General features: G+C 35.8%; 1 long non-coding RNA gene across 2 annotated transcripts; it reads left to right on the top strand.

Annotated features, from left to right (window-relative positions):
* Positions 1 to 1,214: 1,214 nt before the first annotated feature.
* Positions 1,215 to 12,283, top strand: LOC103881193. Of its 2 annotated transcripts, XR_004177897.1 has the most exons (7): positions 1,215 to 1,594; positions 6,177 to 6,266; positions 8,500 to 8,640; positions 8,907 to 8,978; positions 9,724 to 9,966; positions 10,475 to 10,650; positions 12,006 to 12,283. It is a non-coding gene; the product is annotated as an uncharacterized LOC103881193 (long non-coding RNA). The 2 variants fall into 2 exon arrangements; XR_004177898.1 differs by lacking the exon at positions 10,475 to 10,650 and having other exon boundaries at positions 1,218 to 1,594.
* Positions 12,284 to 13,124: the final 841 nt, after the last annotated feature.

Genomic DNA, 13,124 nt, shown 5'->3' on the forward strand with positions numbered 1-13,124 from the left:
GAATTCTGAGCGAAGACTGCTTATTTCAGGGAGTTGGCCATCTCCATGATTTTGTTTCCCAGCAACCTGGAGATCTGTCAATTGGGTGGAGGCTGCAAATAAACCATTCCATCAGCCTTCAACCATCCACCACCAACACCTGCCCCCTCCAAATGACTCAGCCTTCCCTTAACTCCTGCCCACAGTGCAACATGTTTCTTCACTAATTCAAGGAGGCGAGTTGTGGGGGAAATATTAGGTCGGTGCAAAAGTTACTGCAGTCTTTGCCATTGAAAGTAATCGCAAAAGCCACAATTACTTTTGCACCAACCTAATACTTCCAGCCCACAATACATGGGAGTCCTTGAATACCATATTTACTTTTTAGTAAAGAACCAACCCAATTGAAAAATTGAACTAGGAAAAAAATCATAACAGGTTCCAACTATTATTTGTTTGTTCATTCATTTTTCCATGCAGGATTTTAGCTAGTGGCATTAAATTAACTGTTTCCTAGAAAATAAAACCACTACAAAGAAACACCATTGAGGGCATACTTTAAGTTTAAAATTTTCATTAATACCTGAGGACTATTTGAAATGTGAAGTCATGAACCAAAGAGAAGTGAAAGGACTTTTTTAAAAAAGCTGATCAGAGACACTGTTTGAATCTTTGCCTGGTGATTGGGATAGGAGGTTAAAGATTTTAAAGGTTCTCAAACCCCTCCTCTTCCTCAGCCTAGTTCTAAGGGGAAAACGGAATTCCTAGGCAGCTTGGCATGAAACAATCACATTTCTTTTTTCCCCTGCTATGAAGATTATAAAGCCCTAAGAGATTAACAAAACTCTCTACTCAGATTAAAGATCAAAACTTGATACCCTGAACACCAGGGTGCGTGGAGTGGGATGCGAGGAGCAATGTATTTCCTAATTTGGTAACATATAAACTGAGAAGGTTAGGATGGAACACGAGGGTCTTAAAAATTCAATTCTAGTGGGTCCCATTCAGAGACAATATTTAATATATGGTATTGCACAGGCAGCAGCCCATCAGAAATAGCACTGGCCAGGGCACTAGGTCAGGGACCTAGAGGCTCCCTGCTAAGCCATGCATTGACCTTTGGTTTCCAGATTATAAGCAGGGTAGTAGAACACTGAAAAAGCTCCAGTCATCAGATATTTACCACCAAGCAGTATTTTAACAATTTATACAGCTCTCCTGGAGCATACCAGCTGCATGTCAGCCCCAGTCTGACCTTTCCAGGCACTAATGATTAGCCAGGCCCATGACCATTATGCCCCCAGCCTTGCTTTCTGACATCATCCAATTTCAGACAATCACTTAGCTCTTGCCACTTTATACCAAGGGCCATCCAATTCTAGAGAAAGCATTCAGGAAGACAGAAATCCTCTTCCTAGACTATTCACCATAGTCACACTAGAAACATCAGATGGGGAACAGGAGTTTTGATTTAGCATTTGGCATTCCCACATTCGCTCAGGAGTAAACAGAAATATGAAGCAATAGGATTTGAAAGGAAACTCACAAAATTTAAATGTTTAATACCACTTTCATCATGTCCTTCTCTGACTACACCTTGGTCTCCCCTGGACAGGTAAATTAGACTGGAATATGTTCTATATCTTCAAGCTGCACATTTAAATCAGTGTCATTTTAATTCTTGTGAATATGTGTGAATAAGACTATAAAATTATTAAGAGGGAAAAATACTTAACCAAAAAGAAACGTTCACTGGTGACATCAACCATAATGACCAGGATATAGGGACTTGTTTAATTATTACTAGAAAAAGCAGATTATCTTTAATAGTGTTTCATATTTCATGTTTTCCAATATACAGTAAGTCCTTCTCCTTTTTTTCCTTATGGGCTTTGAGTTTTAATACAAGTCTTATTTGAAGATCTTGGAAAAGCAGAGCAGCTGAAGAAATGTGTTTTACTTCCTGTTCTATTATTAATGGGTCCATTCTTCAGTCCATTGTTTGCTCTTCCATTCCTCATGTTACCCCCTTTGCTTTGTCTTAAATATCCTTTTTTTCTGAATGAGTTTCTGTTCACTCATCTTTCTAAATTAAGGTAAAATTCACACTCATATAAAACTCACACACTTATATGAAATTCACTAAAGTGTTTAGTGAATTTAGAAAATGTTTTTAAAAGTCACATACACAGAGATAGAGAATAAAACTCTAGTTAAGGGGGTAGGAGGAGGAAATGTGAAGATGCAGGTCAGAGCACACAAAGTCACAAATATGTAAGATGAACAAGTCTAGAGACCTAACGTACAACATGAGGACTATAGCCAATAAACTGTATTGTATTCTGGAAGTTTGCTAAATGAGTAAATTTTAATTGTTCCTGCAACACAAAAAACAAATGGGTAACTATGTGACATGGTAGATACTTTAATTTGCTTCACTATAGTAAGCATTTTACTATCTACATGTATCCCTTACCATCATGTTGTATACCTGAAACATGCATAATAAAATTTAATTTTTTTCAGCTCAATAAACATTTATTAAATGCTCACTATGCCAGTCCTTTAAGGAATGTAGAGTGAAGTGAAACAAGTATATAAACAGATAATTTCAATTCAATTTTGAAGTATTAGAACAGAATGATGTAGTTGGACAACTACGTGTATCTAGTATTGATGAACCATAAGGCAAAAAGTTGTAAGAAATGAAATAGAAAAGGTAAGCAAAAGTCAGTTTAGGAGAATCTTAGACATCACGCCAAAGAATTTACATTATCCAAAAAAAAACAGGGAATCAAAGAAGGGTTGAGGTGAGAAATGATGGGGAAGAGTAGAGGGGTCAAATTGGAAAACATTTTAAAAGTAAAGATCTCACAGACTTATTATTTTACATTCTTTCTTGATTTTTAAAATTATACTTTAAGTTCTAGGGTACATGTGCAAAATGTGCAGGTTTGTTATGTACATATACTTGTGCCATGTTGGTGTGCTGCACCCATTAACTCGTCATTCACATCAGGTGTATCTCCTAATGCTATCCCTCCCCCTCCCCTCCCCACAATAGGACCTGGTGTGTGATGATCCCCTTCCTGTGTCCAAGTGATCTCATTGTTCATTTCCCACCTGTGAGTGAGAACATGTGGTATGTGGTTTTCTGTTCTTGTGATAGTTTGCTGAGAATGATGGTTTCCAGCTGCATCCATGTCCCTACAAAGGACACAAACTCATCCTTTTTTATGGCTGCATAGTATTCCATGGTATATATGTGACACATTCTCTTAATTCAGTCTGTCACTTATGGACATTTGCGTTGATTTCAAGTCTTTGCTATTGTGAATAGTGCTGCAGTAAACATACGTGTGCATGTGTCTTTATAGCAGCATAATTTATAATCCTTTGGGTATATCCCCAGTAGTGGGATGGCTGGGTCAAATGGTATTTCTAGTTCTGGATCCTTGAGGAATCACCACACTGTCTTCCACAATGGTTGAACTAGTTTACAGTCCCACCAACAGTGTAAAAGTGTTCCTATTTCTCCACATCCTCTCCAGCACCTGGTGTTTCCTGATTTTTTTAATGATTGCCACTCTAACTGGTGTGAGATGGTATCTCATTGTGGTTTTGATTTGCATTTCTCTGATGGCCAGTGATGATGAGCATTTTTTCATGTGTCTGTTGGCTGTATGAATGTCTTCTTTTGAGAAGTGTCTGTTTATATCCTTTGCCCACTTTTTGATGGGGTTGCTTGTTTTTTTCCTTGTAAATTTGTTTGAGTTCTTTGTAGGTTCTGGATATTAGCCCTTTGTCAGATGAGTAGATTGCAAAAATGTTCTCCCATTCTGTAGGTTGCCTGTTCACTCTGATGGTAGCTTCTTTTGCTGTGCAGAAGCTCTTTAGTTTAATTAGATCCCATTTGTGTTTTGGCTTTTGTTGCCATTGCTTTTGGTGTTTTTGAACATGAAGTGCTTTTGTTCCTATGTATGAAGAATGTATTCAGGTGATTTGAGGTGGAGAGTTCTGTAGATGTCTATTAGGTCCGCTTGGTGCAGAGTTGAGTTCAATTCCTGGATATCCTTGTTAACTTTCTGTCTAAGTCTGTCACAATGTTGACAGTGGGTGTTAAGTCTCCACATTATTATTGGCAGGTGAGTCTCTTTGTAAGTCTCTAAGGACTTGCTTTATGAATCTGGGTGCTCCTGTATTTGGATGCATATATATTTAGGATAGTTAGCTCTTCCTGATGAATTGATCTCTTTACCATTATGCTTGGCCTTCTTTGTCTCTTTTGATCTTTGATGGTTTAAAGTCTGTTGTTTTATCAGAGACAGGATTTGCAACCCCTGCTTTTTGTTTCATTTTGCTTGGTAGATCTTCCTCCATCCCTTTATTTTGAGCCTATGTGTCTCTGCATGTGAGATGGGTCTCCCTACAGATACGGGTATTGACTCTTTATCATTTGCCAGTCTGTGTCTTTAGTGGACCATTTAGTCCATTTTACATTTAAAGGTTAATATTGTTATGTGTGAACTTGATCCTGTCATTATGATATTAGCTATGGTTATTTTGCTTTCCTTCAGTTGATGTAGTTTCTTTATAGCCTCGATGGACTTTACGACATGTTTTGCAATGGCTGGGTACCTGTTGTTCCTTTCCATGTTTAGTGCTTCCTTCAGGATCTCTTGTAGGGCAGGCCACCAAATTGGTGACAAAATCTCAGCATTTTGCTTGTCTGTAAAGTTTTATTTCCTCCATTGTATGACTTAGTTTGGCTGGATATGAAATTCTGGGTTGAAAATTCTTTTCTTTAACAATGTTGAATATTGGCCCTCACTCTCTTCTGGCTTGGAGAGTTTCTGCCGAGAGATCTGCTGTAAGTCTGATGGGCTTCCCTTTAAGTGTACAATTCAGTGACATTTAGTGCATTTACTATGTGATGCCAACATCACCACTATCTAATTCCAAAACGTTTTTGTAACCACACAAAAAAACTCTGTGCCCATTAAGCAACCATTCCCTGTTTCCTCTCTCCCTCTCAGGCCCTAAAAACAACTAATCTCCTTTTTGCCTCTATAGATTTGCCTATTCTGGATATTTCATGTAAATGAGCTTGATCAAGATGTGGCTTTATGTGTCTAGCTTATTTCACTTAGCATGTTTCCAAGGTCCATCTGTATAGAAGTACCTTTTATGACTGAATTATATTCCATTGTATGGGCATACCATTGTTTTTTATCTATCAGTTGCTGGACATTTGGGTTGCTTTTGAATATTATTAATAATGCTATTATGAACACTCATATAGATGTTTCTGTTTGGACACCTGTTTTCAGTTCTCTTGTATATATCTAGAAGTGGAATTGCTAGATCATATGACAATTCTATTTTTAAGTTTTGAGGAATGGCCAATTTTGTGCAGTTGCTGCATCATTTCACATTCACACCAGCAACATACAAGGGTTTCAAATTCTCAACATCCTCACCAACATTTGTTTTCCATTTTCTGTATTACAGCCATCATTGTAGGTATGAAGGGGAATTCATTGTAGTTTGATTTGCATTTCTCTAATGACTAATGATGCTGATCGACTTTTCATGTACTTATTAGTATACCTTCTTTGGAGAAATGTTTATTCAAATCTATTGCCCTCTTTTTTTTAATTTGGTTATTGGCTTTTTATTGTTGAATTGTACTTTCCAATCATTTTAAGTTCAAATGTTTGGCATTGGCTTTTCAAACAAATGACAAAGTTGCAAAATGGACAAAGTGATAAAAATAAAGCAAACCTAGATCACTTGCCACACCTACTAAACAAACACATACAGTAACTTTAGTTTTAGATTTTTGAGTTTCAATATTCCCAGCAAGACAACAGATAGGTAAGGTATTACTAGATTAAATGATTTTTTTTTCAAATTGACAGAGGGGAAAATAATTTATTCATGTACATGTCTACTCAACAAATATTTATTGATCACTCTGTTAGGCATTAGGATGATTGAAAACATTGGTGAAACAGTGTTGGTGTTTATATTGTCCATCCATCCAGGAAGATGCATTATAAATGAAGTTTGTTTATAGAAAACATGTGAGGACAAGTAATTGTGGAAAATCTGAGTTTTAATTTACTCAGAGTTTAGAAAAATAATGAACTTTCCAAACAGCCTAGAGATAGATAATCCCTTTTATCTTCCCTCAGAAAAGATACTATGTTAAAGAGGAACCACGTCTCTCACACCATACACAGGGATAATACACCCAAACTCATCAATACAATGCCTTTGAATAGGTAAGTATTAATGAGGAGGTAGCAAATGTGTATTGTTCCTTTGGATTGTTAAGGATAGCTCAATGAGGAGCTTGTGGAAACCTTGAATATCAAGGAAATTTTGAACTCAGATGAAAAAAAGATGATTCCAAGTTGGCATTTTTGGATGAAAGATTAAACAAGAAATCTATCAAGCAAAGCATGAATTTTAGATAGGTGAAAACTGTATATTTTGATTCTCAATGCCTGCATCTGTGGAAAACTGAGACATTGAATTACTGAAGTATACCAATGTCTGGAACTTCATAAACAAGATGTAGAATATAAACATAAAAATAGTATGGGCTGGGCACTATGGCTCACATCTGTGATTCCAGTGCATTGGTAGGCAGTGGCAGGAGGATTGCTTGAGACCAGGAGTTTAAGACCAGTGAGATCCTGTTTCTACAAAAACAAAAAAAAATTTAATTACTCTGGTGTGGTGGCATTCACCTGTAGTACCAGCTACTAGGGAGGATGAGGTGGGCAGATCACTTGAATCCAGGAGTTCAAGATTGCTGGTGAGCTATAATTGCACCACTGCACTCCAGCCTTGGCAACAGAGCAAGACCTGGTCTCTAAAAGACAATAATAAAATTAAATTTTAATTTTAAAGTAAAATTAGCATGGAATATACAGGCTTTGAAATCAGACAAACCTGAATTTTAGAATCAACCTTGCCCTTTACAAAGTAATCCCTCAACGAATATTATTTATAGTTCCTAACTCTTGATTTCCTGAATTGTAAAATAAGGACTAAAATATCTCATTCGTTAATGCTTAGCACAATAACTGTAATACATTGATAATTTTTAAATTGTTTTGGAATATGATATAAATGGTGAATGGAGACAGAAGAATGCATAAATAGAGAGGAAAGGAAATCTGAACAAATTATTTTAAAATGGATTTGTTACAGATACAAACTCCATTTTCCAGGAGAAAAGATAATTTTTATAATTGCTACTCTCCATCATTTTTATAACCATTTATTCAGAATAATAGGTGTACAATCTCAACATTGACTCAAATGCAAACTCATTTACCTTGTTCAAGAATTATTAACTCAGCCAACTTTGGCCCATGACATATCTAATTATGCATGTTTAGTTAAAATATTTGAAAAACATAAATCAGTTTTTATTTTATATTAATTCTGTGAGATATGATTTGTATCAAGGTACTAGCGGGAAACTGCAACTGGAGGTCCATAGGTTAAAGAATCAGCTCTATAGAACATTGTAATGGGCTGAATGGTGGATTTTAGGAGCTGCTGATAATCCTGAAGGACACAATTCCCAAACACCATAATCTCAAATGTCAAAAACCTGAAAGATCACAAGTCCAAAAATATAATTCTGGGAAAAATAATTTTAAATTTCTTTAAAAGATATGTATTTGTGTTTTAAAGGAGACTTATTCGAAAAATTTAAAAACATGACAAAACACTTCATAGATCACTTTACACAATAAAGTAGTCAAAATAACATACATATTTTTGCAAGCATAAGCACTCAGGTATACCAATGACAGTCACATGGGTATGACTGTTATGAGCAGGTGAACTGTACTCACAAAGAAATGAGTCAAAAATTGAAATGTATAAACACGTATCACTATAGTTGGTAATATGTATACCTAGCTTTATAGCTACAGTCATCTGAAATACCATGACTAAAAACCCAAGTCTTCTGATCAGATGGAGCAAAAGTTGTGATGAATCACCGCCACATATGCAGTTGTCTAAAGAGCCAAGATTTTGAGAAATTGTATCTTACACAAATGCAGATGTATGGACATATCTTTATTTATTGAGAAAGTTCCAACATTTTTACATACATACACAAAGCTTGCAAACAAAGTCACATTGTGATAAAGCACTTTCATGAAGTCAAATTTGCAAAAAAAAAAAAATGCATAAAACAAATTAGAACTCTCTAAAAGTCCTTACATAATTTATATTTCCAGTATTGAAAATAATGCAAGATAAAATATGTAGCATAGCAAATTGTAAGAGATATTTTGAAAATTTAAAATAGTGAGAAAAAGAAAAGGAAAAACTAAAAAGGAAATCTGACATATGAAATAGTGTATTACAGGGAAAATTATGGGCAATTGCATGGAGATAGTTCACTAAGGGATGGCTGGATTTCATGATCATTAAATATACATTGAAGTCTTGTATCACAATGAACAACTGCTTTTTTTCTTTTAGGACTTGGCCTTCCTCAGAGAATATTCATTTTCTACATGGTGCTGCTCTTTTCAAAATTCTTCTATGATTCCATATACACCAAAACAGGCATTCCCTATTAAATCTTCCTACCTTCAGTGTCATGCTTCTATGTTGTTTTGGGTATGTAGAAATCCATTCTACATGCATTTATACATAGACCAATTTGGCAGAAATAATACTAGTGATCAAATAGTAACACCACTGTATAAGTGTCTTCTTATCCTACCATGCATATAATTATTTTTGAACCAGCCAGTAGCTTTGCTGGCTTCCTCAACAAATGTGGCTTTAATTTATTAAAAGTTCCTGAAATGTCATCTGCTGAAAGGAATGTCAATGCGGGCAAATGATGCATTTTTTAACTGAAGTTTTTGTCGTTGCTGTAGATCATGGTCAATCAACTCATCTGAATTTTCTGCCAAATGCTTTGGGCTGAATGGAAAAAACACACCTTACTGGTAATACTTTCACATTCTCTTTCAGCAGCCTTGGTCATTCCTAGTTCCAAATCTGTCATTATGGTTTGGGGATTCAATTGAAATCCATTTTCTTCTGTGTAAGGACAGTAACAAGGTAATAGCTCCGCCTAACATGATGCAACTGTCTTGTGACTATGATTATCAGGATTTTAGACACCAGGAATTTTAAACTTTAGAGATTTTGATCTTTGGGATTTCAACATTTGGGAATATAGCCTGTAGGACTGTGTCTTTCAATATTATGATCAATCTCAGGCTCTGGGAACCACCTTTCTGCTTTGCCCTCTGCTCCCCATTAAATTCTGCCAGAGGAAAAGAAAGATGTTCACTGAGGTCTGTTTCCTTTCAGCATCATCTTAACAATGACTTCAGAAGCAGTTGTTGTTCCAGTAGCAGAATTTAAATTTAATTCAATCTAACTTGCAGGTTTTTTTTTTTTTTTAAACACATGCAGACCAGTCCCATCACATTCACTAAGAAATATCCGGACCAATTGTCTGTCCCTACCCCCTCAAGTTCATGGGTCCCAACCCCAGAGATACCCTCCTCCAAACTTCTAAATTGTGATAATTCCATTATTTGCCTTTGTTTCTCAACCCAGGAGCTGGTAGTTAATTCCTGCTGTTGTACCCTTCTATAATACTTTAATTCTGTTTATCTTTCAATTATTCGATGCCCTTTGGCAATTGTTTATATTAAATTCTTTCTGTTAAAATGATTGCAGTGGTTTCTGTTTCCTGCCTGGACCCTGACTGATACAGGTACCAGGCTAGTTGGTTTCTGGTACTATTTCTCATCAATAAGACTGGGAGCTCCCAGAGCAGCTGCAAAGAAGCTCATTTCCATCACCAGGAAGCCAACAGCAATTACTGTGTCAGTACTACCAACAAATCTGGTCTCATGCATTCTTCCAACCAATGTGAATCCAAGTGAATAAAGCCTCCAGAAAAATTAACCTCTGAAAAAGGTAAATCTAAAAAGACATAAAATAGATGAGTGTTATCCTGGGGCTGGATGTGAGAACAGGTACTGACTGCAAATAGGTACAAGGAAGAGTTTGGGAGTGGTAGAAATGTTCTAACACTGATTTCAATGATAGTTTTATAAATATGCTAAAAATAATTGAATCATTTTTTAAAGTGGGTGACTTTTGTGAAATAAACGATGCCTCAATAGAGATATTTTTTTAAAGATCCACCTTTGAAATGTAACAAAGGACCCTGTGATCAGGGCCTATCATGGAGAGTGCAAGAGTGTCAGTTAAGTCAGGATTCTCATGCAAATCTGGACTTCTAATGTTTTCTCCAAATGTGATGTTTCATACATACACCAAGAGGACTGAAAGAACATGTTCATCACCACTAATTGTTAAAACACAAACACAGATTTTGTAACCTGAGGCCTCTTCACCTCTGAGATATTTATCTTCACTATCCAGTACATACATATTAATAAAATAGGACTTCTCTCTTTAGCATCTCAGCTAATCTCCAAGGCCAAAGACAGAGGAGGAAGAGGAGAGTTAACACTTAACTAAGCAACTACTATGGAAGAGGCATCATACTCTTGGCTTTATACCATCATTCAATCTCACTTTTATAATAGCCCTTTGTGATGGGCATTTCAACCCAAAATTCTACAGAGAAAAAAAGTGAAGCATTTAAAAGTAAAGTAACTTGCCCAATATCTTGTACTTAGTAAGTAGGATAGTTAGATTTAAAATTCAATTTTCTTACGGGAAATGGCATTTCCATTAAAACCTTGAAGTCTCTTCAGTGCAGCATTTCTAAGGGCCAAAAGAGAATTCAACAGGGCATCTTTGAATGAAAAAGGATATCAGTCAAATCAATTTACGTAGCACATCAGTGTTTAATATCATATAAATTGTGAAGGTGGAATCTTTAAGAACTCTCAAAGGGTAGGCATTCCACATTGTATTTTACATAAGCAGATATTTTCCCCCTGATTACTTTAGGTTATTTTTTATTGAAATACTTGGCAACATTTTGCTTTATGTTGTTTTAAAGCATTCTGTGCTGACAAGTGGTGAGCTCAGAAAATTCAGTCCATTTTTCCCAAACCTATGAAAGTAATATTGTGCATGATTACTTTGGTAGTCCCTATGATTATGACCACACATTTAAAGTTGATGTTCCACTACGATTACCCAAACCAAGACTATTAACTTAAAACACACATCTGAAGATCGAAATGTATCTTCTCAATTGAGAAAAACAACAAAAAGAAATAGTGCATATATTTTTTGAAAAGAAAACAATGTTTTAAGTTATTAAGGGAAATCATCGGAATTGTATTGTCTTTTGCATGGAAATAAACTTTGTCATTGTTTAGAATAGAAGGACAAAAGTAGCTAAAATAATTTATGTTTCAAGTCTAACCATGCTAACATTTCAAACAGAAATTTGAATATCTAGGTCCCCAATTCCAATATCTTACTCATAATGGGAATTGTTTAAACATTTGAACGAAATAAGTGTCATTTGCCTTGTTGAGATAGATATTTCTAATATGATCAAAAACTGATGTTAAAATTAAATCCCTATCCTGAGGCAATAGCGTAGAGACCAAGTCTACTTGGTGCTTTGGTTCATATAAAGGTCATTGTGATAAAAATCTCAATGACATGCAATAAAAAAATTCACATTGTCTATGTTGGGTGAGGAAAGTAAAGGCACAACTGTAGTTGTGAAGCTTAACTGAGGTTGGCGAGGACTATTTCCACTGAAACAAACAGCTTTTTATATAAAAATACTGTTAATGGTTACCGTAGATAATTTGATTAAGAAATTGGGGAGGTAGATAAATTTTTTCTTTTTATATTATATTATTCTGTGCTTAAACTTTAATGAAAGTGCTGGAACTTTTATCATGGGTATGCATTTCTTTGTTAATGGAAGAAGTAATTACTTAAAAATTATTTTAAAATAAGAAGCAAAAATGACTTCTAAAAAGTCACATAATTTTTTAAAATAATTTTCATTACAGAGAGGTAATCCAATGCCAGGACACATGTGCTCCCTGGGATAAAACTGAAATATCTACAAAAACAAAATAAGAAGAAGCCATTTTAATGCCTAGAGGAAGAAAATACAGAATATGTGGACTGTGTGTGACCTTTGAGTAAGCCAGTGATGCTCCAAGTACCCATTCACAATGAGATCAGGAACCTGTGATGGAATAGAAACTAACACACTACTTTCTTCTATGAGCAAGTCTTGCTACCAAAATAAATAAACAAATACATAAATCAGATGAATTGAAAAGCATGCTTAATGGCTAAATTAATTTACATCCTGATGCAAACTGGTTGCAAACAGTTGGCCAACCAGAGACCACACTATGGGTAGCACTGAAATCCGCATACACCAAAAATAAATGGAAGGAGGAAGGTTTACAGAGTGAGTCAGTCAGGGTTCAATGTAGGAAACAGAACTCACTGTAGACATTTAAAGCAGAAAAAGATTTAAAACAGAGAATTTAGTGCAGACAGAAATGGTGGAAGGAAGAATAATGTGCAACAAGTCCAGAAGCCGCCACTTAGCCAATTTGAAGAACTTCCATCATAACTACAATCCAGAGATCAGAGAGTTAGAATTGCTGTCACGACCACCACTACCTTTTAACATTTATGGATCTAGTGACTAGACAGAGGAACACTGAGTCTGGTCAATTCAATGGCTTCTAAATCTTCATGAGCTTGCTTGCCAGCTGAAAATGACCTCCACCTCTGCCCTCCCTATATGCCCATATTTGTTTGGTACATCTCCTTAAAGGGTATTCATTGGGATCCACACCTTTGGGTTGAAATAAGTTCTGCTTTGTGTATGTTCATTCTGGAGTCCAGAATGAAAAAGTGGTGGCTGTTCATGGAATGTCCGAGTCGTGGTGATGAAGCCAAACACAAGCACATATAAGGCTCCTGCTCACATCATATCTTCTAGCATCTCAATGTCCAATGCAAGTCACATGGCAAAGCCCATTTTCAAAGATCTACATTCTATCCCCAATAGAAAAGCACGGTAATACTACACAGCAAATGGTATCAATATACTGTCACAGGAAATGAAGAATTGGTACCAATATCCCAATCTTCAACAACTTTCA

The sequence above is a fragment of the Papio anubis genome, chromosome 13 (genome assembly GCF_008728515.1).
Source record: "Papio anubis isolate 15944 chromosome 13, Panubis1.0, whole genome shotgun sequence".
Lineage (NCBI taxonomy): Eukaryota > Metazoa > Chordata > Mammalia > Primates > Cercopithecidae > Papio > Papio anubis.